Raw genomic sequence first — 8317 nt, 5'->3', positions numbered from 1 at the left:
GATGTTGTTATTGTGTTCTTAGGTACAAAATGACCCCCTACAGCTCCTGTCGCTGCTGATCCCCATTCCAGATCCCCGGAAGGACCCAAGGGACTATATCCTGTCTCAGGTTTGTAAAGTGACCCGAGGGTTAGCATTCCAGATTAAGTAGCATAAGGGACGAGTCCAGAGATTCTTGTTTTCCCTAGTGACACTTATCCCAGTGGTCACCCAGTTGCCTGTTTACTGACGTTAGCACAATCCATGATTGTGTCTAGATCAATTTGTTCGGCTGTTTTCATTCTGCCCTGAGCCCACCTGCCTTTTTCCAAATGGCATCAAGAGAACTGTATGCCAGACGGTTTTGATGTGGCTGGGAAGAAAAGTAAAGGGTGCCACAGGGTTGTGACTGGTATAGACTTAAGTACTCAGCACAAATGTCTGGGATGACAACCCAGTTTGCACTTCTCTGGCTTTTCCCCTTTCCCCTTCCTAGCTTTTGGTTAATTTCCACAGGAGTGATACAAATGTTATCCGGAGCTGTTTGACTGTTGGAATCCTACTCTGAGAAGGTGGGTATAGAACTGCATGCTTTATACAGTTCCTTTTCTTATTTTCCCTTTCTCTCTGATGAGAGTTCACATTGGGGCACAGGGTCTCAGGCTGGCTTAAAGCATTGCTGTAAAAACAGAGCCTATTAATCAGCACTGAGGCTTTTACCCCCAAGTCTTCAGATGTGCTGTCCATGACCTACTTGTGTGTATGTATGTTCTTTTGATGGCACCCTAGAATGGTGTGTATATGTGGACACTGCTCTTTCTGCTATTAAGTAATATATTAAACAGTTAATGTGACATGACTCTGGACCTTGGGTGGTGTTTATTAAATCCTATTTTCAGTGAAGGATTTTTAATTTTTTTTAATTTCATGCAGGTTATTTTATAGGAATATTAAAAACTGTGTCTGTTTTAGGGACTGGAATATGCAAAAGCTGCCTCATTCCTATTGCCTTCCAGCACCTTTGCTTGTGTGCTGAACAGAATTTGACAATGGTGTGTATGTATTCTGTGGAACAACTGGTGGTGGCAGGGGGCAGGGTATTTTAAATTCTTACCTTTCCCTACTTCTTGAGTATTTTCCATGCAGCATGAATCTGACAACTACTCTTAAATGCCTTTGTAAGTTGCCTCTTTTATGTGCTCAAAGCACTTGCAAGAGGTTATTTCACCTGCTTCTGAAGGGGATGCTGCTGCTTTCCACCAAGAAAAATGTCTTGTAATGAAAGCATCATAATCTGTGGCTGGCAAGCACATAAAAGAACAGAAACAAACCCAGGGAGAGGAGTTTTTTATTAAGTAGATTTATCATAGGTGTTAATTATCCCAGAAAATATTGCATGGGAGCTTGCCTTATATCATGTGTATATATAATGCAAGTTGGGCTAGTCCTGCTGAGAGAAGAAATAGCTGATCTCACTTGCCTTTGCTGCATGGGAGAAATTATACAGCTTATTAAGTATCAGAGGGTAGCCGTGTTAGTCTGGATCTGTAAAAGCAGCAAAGAATCCTGTGGCACCTTATAGACTAACAGACGTTTTGGAGCATGAGCTTTCGTGGGTGAATACCCACTTCCTCAGATGCATGTCCTCTGACCACCCCTATCCACAGAGGACATGCATCTGAGGAAGTGGGTATTCACCCACGAAAGCTCATGCTCCAAAACGTCTGTTAGTCTATAAGGTGCCACAGGATTCTTTGCTGCTTTTACAGCTTATTAACAGTCCCAACTCTCCTGCAAACTGACCATCTGAGTTTATGCTACTTCCAGAAGGAATAGTGTTGTAGGGCAATGGATGTTACTTAAGAGGGTAAGAGCTATAGGACAAAAACCAAATTGTAGTAGTAAACCACCAGGCAGATACTGTAGAAATAACCTTGGCTAATCCCATACAAATGCTATAGGCTCAAAGGACAGATCAGAAATAGTATCTGTGCTGCCGCATCCTTGTGCTCGTAGACTGAAACAGCATGCTGCTACCACCCAGTCATTGAAACAATTGAACAGCAGTAACCAAAGAAATCTCAAAACAGGCACCCAAATTAGTATTTGGACTATAGGGGTCAGCTCAGTTCTTGGAGTTGTTTTGCTGGCACCAGTTAGACCAATAGAGAGACTTTCTATCAGTTCACTAACCTTGGATCCTTTATAGAAGCCAAACCTTCCTTCTCCAGGCCAAACAGATATTTGAGCAAAATGATTATACGTTTGGGTGTGTTTAAACTTGTATAAATGGTGAGCGTGGTGTAGCAGGAAAAGGAACTCCCAACAGTAAGAACAGTCTCTCCTCTACTTTTTTGTATTCACTCTTAATTGCTTTTCCTACTGTAGTACCTCCTGTCTCCTCAACATATGAGTTACCCGTATTTCCAGCTGTGTACATTACATCTCCTTTGTCTTTATTCTGCATACTGTATAGGTCTGAACCTCAATTCTCAGACATATGAAGTGTCCCAGTCCAGCCCGAGTATGGGAATTTGATGTTTTACTTGTAAAGGGAAATGTAATGAATTATACTGATAGGAAGTACCACCTCTCACTGGTACAGGCTTATGGCTAAAGATTATTTCCAGATCCCTGTGTTTCAAAGGCCATCCGGTCATGTTCAGATGCCTCTCTCCATCCATAGGCCTATCCTACAGTTTTCATATAACTTTAGACTGCTTTAGAAACAAATATAGTTAAATTGGTACAACCTCCTACTGTGAACACAGCTATAACAGTGCTTGTATTGGTATAGTCAGTGTTTCTCAGCTGGTGGGTTTCAAAAGGCAATCGGGGATTGTGAGGCACTGAAAATTTTATTACAAATCTAAAGCAAAGAAAATAATGGATTACAAAAGCCTTCAAAGTGTGTGAGATCAAATATAGTAGTTTGTATTATAGAGATATCATTATCAATGATACATTTATTACCGTTACTTTTACAATACATGTAGGGAGATCAAAAAATATTTGACTTTGAATAATGGGCCATCAACCTAAAAAGGCTGAGAAATGCAGGCAAAGCTTATTTCCTTAGGAATGCAACTGCATTGAGATAAACCCTAAGTTCTGTTCTTTACTGTTATAGGACCAAATTCTGACCCTACTGAAATCAGTGGCAATACTTCCATTGACTCCAGTGGGACAAAGCTTTGGTCCATGAAGATTAGACAGAAGGTGAAGCAATCTGTCATAAACAGATAGTTAAGGGTTAATGCCTCTTTTACCTGTAAAGGGTTAAGAAGCTCAGTAAACTTGGCTGACACCTGACCAGAGGACCAATAAGGGGACAAGATACTTTCAAATCTTGGTGGAGGGAAGTCTTGGTGCTCTTTGTATTGGGTGTTGTTTCGCTCTTGGGACTAAGAGGGACCAGACGTCTATCCAGGCTCTCCAAATCTTTCTAAACCAGTCTCTCATATTTCAAAATTGTAAGTAACAGCCAGGCAAGGTGGATTAGTTTTATTTTTGTTTTCTCAACTTGTAAATGTCCTTTTTTGCTGAGAGGATTTTACCTCTGTTTGCTGTAACTTTGAACCTAAGGCTAGAGGGGGTTCCTCTGGGCTACACGAATTTTATTACCCTGTAAAGTATTTTCCATCCTGATTTTATAGAGATGATTTTTATCTTTCTTCTTTAATTAAAAGCTTTCTTTTTAAGAACCTGATTGATTTTTCCTTGTTTTAAGATCCAAGGGAATTGGATCTGGACTCACCAGGGATTGGTGGGGGAAAGGAGGGGAGATGGTTAATTTCTCCTTGTTTTAAGATCCAAGGGGTTTGGTTCTGTGTTCACCAGGAAATTGGTGAAGCCTCTCAAGGCTGCCCAGGGAGGGGAAGGTTTTAGGGACAAGAAATGCTCCAGACACTGAAATTTCTGGATGGTGGCAGAGTTACCAGATCTAAGCTAATAATTAAGCTTAGAAGTGTCCTTGCAGGTCCCCACATTTGTACCCTAAAGTTCAGAGTGGGGAAGGAACCTTGACACAATCATTGAAAAATTTGTATCCTTAGACCTGACAAACCATTGTTGACCTCAGCTGTCCAAAACTCTCTGAAGTGTAAGGGCATGTCCAAGTGAAGATGTAGTGCATGGCAAGCCAAGGTGTAAATGTACAGCAGGCTAGTCCAACATGCACTAACAGGCCATGTGGACCCAGCTACCATGCACTAGAACAGAGGTGGGCAAACTATGGCCCATGGGCCACATCCAGCCCGTGGGACCCTCCTGCCCGGCACCTCCCCTGCTGTTCCCCCTCCCCCACAGCCTCAGCTTGCTCTGTCGCCAGTGCAATGCTCTGGGCAGCGGGGCTGCAAGCTCCTGGGGCAGCGCAGCTGCAGACCCTGGCCTGACTCAGCGCTCTGTGCTGCGCGGTGGCGTGACTGGCTCTAGCCAGGCGGCGCGACTAGCGCTGCCAGCCACTGGTGCTCCAGGCAGCGCGGTAAGGGGGCAGGGAGCGAGAGACAGGGGAGGTTGGATAGAGGGCAGGGGAGTTTGGGGGGATGGTCAGGGAGCAGGGGTGTGGATAGGGGTGGTCAGAGGGTGGGGAACGGGTTGAATGGGGGCAGGGGTCCCCAGATGGCAGTCAGGAATGAGAGAAGGGGTTGGATGGCAGTGGAGGGGACAGTCAAGGGCTGGGGTTCTGGAGGCAGACAGGGCAAAAAGGTAGTTGGATGGGGCAGAGGTCTCTGGGGGGCAGTCAGGAAGGAGGGGGGTTGGATGGGGTGGCGGGGGGCAGTCAGGATAGGAAGAAGGGATAGTTGGATGGGGCAGGGGTCCTGGGGGGGCCATCAGGAATGAGAAGAGGGGTTGTATGGGGTGGTGGGGGGCAAGGGTTCTGGGAGCGGTCGGGGATGGGGGGTGGGTGGATGGGACAGGAGTCCTGGGGCGGGGGGGCCATCAGGGAACGGGGTGTTGGATGGGGCAGGAGTCTCAGGAAGGGGAGGCAGTCCACGACCTCCTCCCCTAACTGGCCCTCCATACAATTTCCGAAATCTGATGCGGCCCTCAAGCCAAAAAGTTTGCCTGGCCCTGCACTAGAAGTTCTGAAGTGTGCTTTCACATACAAACAGCAATATGTCAAAATGTACTATAGAACTTTTAGTGCACGGTAGCTGGATCCACAGGGCTAGTTAGTGCACATCAGGCTAGTGTGCTGAAAGTCTTCATGTTGCCAAGCCCAAAATCTAAGAGGCTGGACTGTGGCTACTGAGCCTACCACAACAGAGGCAAAGCACTTAGGCCCAGATCTATAAAGATATTTGGGCTCCTAACTTGGAGAACATAATGCAAGAACTCTATTAACCAAATATATGCTTTCCAATTCTGTTTCTATAAGGAGCCTGGCCAAGTGCCCTGCCCTACAGCAGGTAAACTTGGGGACTTGCACATCTACACTGGAAAAATTACAGTTAAAACAGTGCCCCGCAAATGATCATTCCTATAACCAGCCAATCAGCTCTTGAGAAGGGGAGGCACAGCGTCCTCACAACACATCCACAACCCCAAATAGCTGGCTACACCACACTTCAGGGATATTTAGCTCTTCAGTAATCTAAGCTCTAAGTGAATCCTCATCTGGTTAGCTTAGTTCCACAGAAGACAAAGCTTTGTTTCCTGCTTCCCTCTTTAGTGCTGCTTCTGAAAGGGACTGGATGAGCTCAAGATCAGTTGTTTCTTTTAGGCCACAAGAGCACCTGCCTTGGTAGAGCTCATCTCATCTCAGTAAATTCACCTGCAGAGCAGACTATGTGGAACTTGGCTCTATGCACTATTCTCCCAAGTTCCAGATACACCAACCCCCATGCAGGCACAAAGCAGCAAATGTACAATAAGTTTTTTTCATTGCAAAATAACAACCACTGATCATTTTTATTACAAGAAATAGGAATAACAGTCTCTTTCTGTGGACCAGTCAGTCTGCAGCTCCTGAAAACCACCAAATACAATACAGAGAAAACATGTCATTAATTCATGCACATGTACTACAGTACCAGCTTCACACTATGGCTTCGCTTTTTACCACCTAACAGTGTCTCCTCCTCCACAAGCCACTCTTTCGGAATTCAAGAACTCTCTGCAGGACCCTGGGTACCTGTCCTGTGGCAACACACAGCCTAGCAGTACCAGAACCAGCAGAGGGAATTCTTCTCTCCCCTACAGGTCCTTATTCCTTTATGTTTCCTCCTCTTGCTATACCTTTATGCACATACATAGCTTCCTCTTTGAGGATGTTGCCAGGAATCACTCAGAACCTGCCCATCTCACAAAATTTACCTTGACTAAAAAATAAGGTTGTGTTAGAATATGACCTTGAAAAATGATGTTAACACAATGTTAAACTGTTCGTCTTCATTTGCACCGATTGTAGAGTTCTATTAAACAACAGCAGTGTAATTTGCTATAGGGCAGGGGCCCTTTCCCTTGGTTTGGGGTCCCACTACTTTTTATAGGGCTATATTACATCTTCCATTTTTTGATCCCCAGACTCCAGGATACCATGTAACCATCTATAACACTCTATATGCTTGCACATGTTTGTCCCCTCCCCACCCGACAGAATTTTTCTGAAATGACACTTCCTGTTCAATATCTTAAAGAGTCATGTTAACTAATATGATGTTCAACGGGGCTTTGCAACTACGTAGGCAGGGACTAATCCAGTTTAACGTGTTAATGGGCTTGACTCCTCAAGATTCTTCACTCCCTCTTCCTGGCAAAGGGGTAGTCTCTAACCTCCACACACACTTGCCAACATCCTCAAGGGGAAACATGATTGATTTGCATAAATCTACATAGAGAAAAAAGAGGGAGACCTTTGAGTTTCATTCTATCTCCAACCCCATTCCCCACCATCTTAAATTCATCACACAAGCCTCCAACTGCATTTCATTGCAAACATCCTGCCTCCATTTTATGAGTCTGAGGGGAAGGGCCACTTCACTGTTTGATCTCAAAAACCTGGAGAGTCTCCTTAGCTCTGGGATGGGGAGTAGGGGGGCTGGCAGTGTTGGGAGTTAGAAAAGTTGCAGGAGGAAACTGCTTGTTAGCCAGCCAGTTCCCATCCCTTTAGTAGTGAGCCCTGTCTACTGAGATGTTGAGAAGCCCAGCAGCCCCTCAGCAGAGACAGAGACTCTGACTGGTAGCAGGTCTTCCCCTGGAGGCAGGCCTAAAGGTCCCTCCCCAAGCCTGGACCCAGGAACCAACTGAATGCGGGGGACAACTAATCAACAGGGTCAGGAGTGAAGGTCACAGGTTCAAAACTAGGATCCAGAGGGGAACATTGAGCAGAGTACCCCAGACAGTGCCCACTGCTCCTCAAAGCTGTCCAGGGAGTCAGCGGCCATGGTGCAGAGGAACTCTGCCTGGATGACAGAGACCAGGAAGGAGCAGAAATAGGCCCCAGAGTTGCAGACCATCCTCCTCCTGGTATTGAGGATGGCCATTCTGGCCAGGGCAAGGAGGAGGTTCATGACTTTGTGGGGACACAGACAGGGTGTGAGACTATAAACAGGTGTGGGGAAAAGTGCAGCCACAACGTTAACGGGAGGGTCTGGAGGAGCTGGAATAAGGACTGCAACCTGGTGCATTCGAGATAAGCATGCACCAGGTTTCCCTCACACTGCAAAAGGGGACAGCCTCGTGGGGGTGGGAGGGACGTGGAAGGCACCGGATTGCTACAGCACATGATTTTGCAGCAGCCTGACTCAGGGCTGGCCCATTAGAGGGGGTGCGGCTGCAGAGCCACAGGGCTGGACGTTGTCCTCCCCGCCTTTCCTAGGGCAGCAGGACACGGATAGGTGAGTGAGCAGGCGGCAATTTGCGTTCGCTGCTGCCTAACAGCTCGGCAGAGCCTGCGAGTCCGCGCTGCAGGCGGAGCCACGCGCGTTCTTTCCCACCTGGGTTATTAATTAATGCACGCTTAGCCATGACGAAACGCGCGGATTTGGAATCCAGCGGCCGCTGGGCTCCAACTAACGCTTTGCATGATGGGACTTGTAGTCCTAGGACAAGCATCCGCCAGCCTAGGCGACCTAGGCCGCTATCTGATGAAGTTTGTCCCTTTTCCCGCTCCATATCCTTTCGTTTCTTTAATTTTGCTGTCTCCAGGCGGCCAGAACCCTCCACATTCCAACGTGGGTTCCACAGGAGGGGTCCTTCGTTGCAGGGCTTCTAGACACTGCCTGAAAACAATTTTTTCTTCACGGGGCCGTTACTGCTATTAAAACAAAAAATCGAAAATAAAAAAAAAAATCACCAGTCGCACTGAAAGAGAAACAGAGAGTAGCGGAGACGT

At 46.4% G+C, this 8317-nt stretch overlaps 1 long non-coding RNA gene across 1 annotated transcript; it reads right to left on the bottom strand.

The window, feature by feature from the left end:
- Nucleotides 1–5876: 5876 nt before the first annotated feature.
- Nucleotides 5877–8230, bottom strand: LOC115648883. The gene is made up of 2 exons (XR_003999683.1): nucleotides 7920–8230; nucleotides 5877–5949 (listed from the first exon to the last, which is right to left on the bottom strand). It is a non-coding gene; the product is annotated as an uncharacterized LOC115648883 (long non-coding RNA).
- Between the last annotated feature and the right edge of the window lie 87 nt (nucleotides 8231–8317).

This window comes from Gopherus evgoodei, chromosome 3 (genome assembly GCF_007399415.2).
Source record: "Gopherus evgoodei ecotype Sinaloan lineage chromosome 3, rGopEvg1_v1.p, whole genome shotgun sequence".
In the NCBI taxonomy this organism is placed as follows: Eukaryota; Metazoa; Chordata; order Testudines; family Testudinidae; genus Gopherus; species Gopherus evgoodei.
Note: the sequence above shows the minus strand (reverse complement) of the source record. Positions and strands in the feature narration are given on the sequence as shown.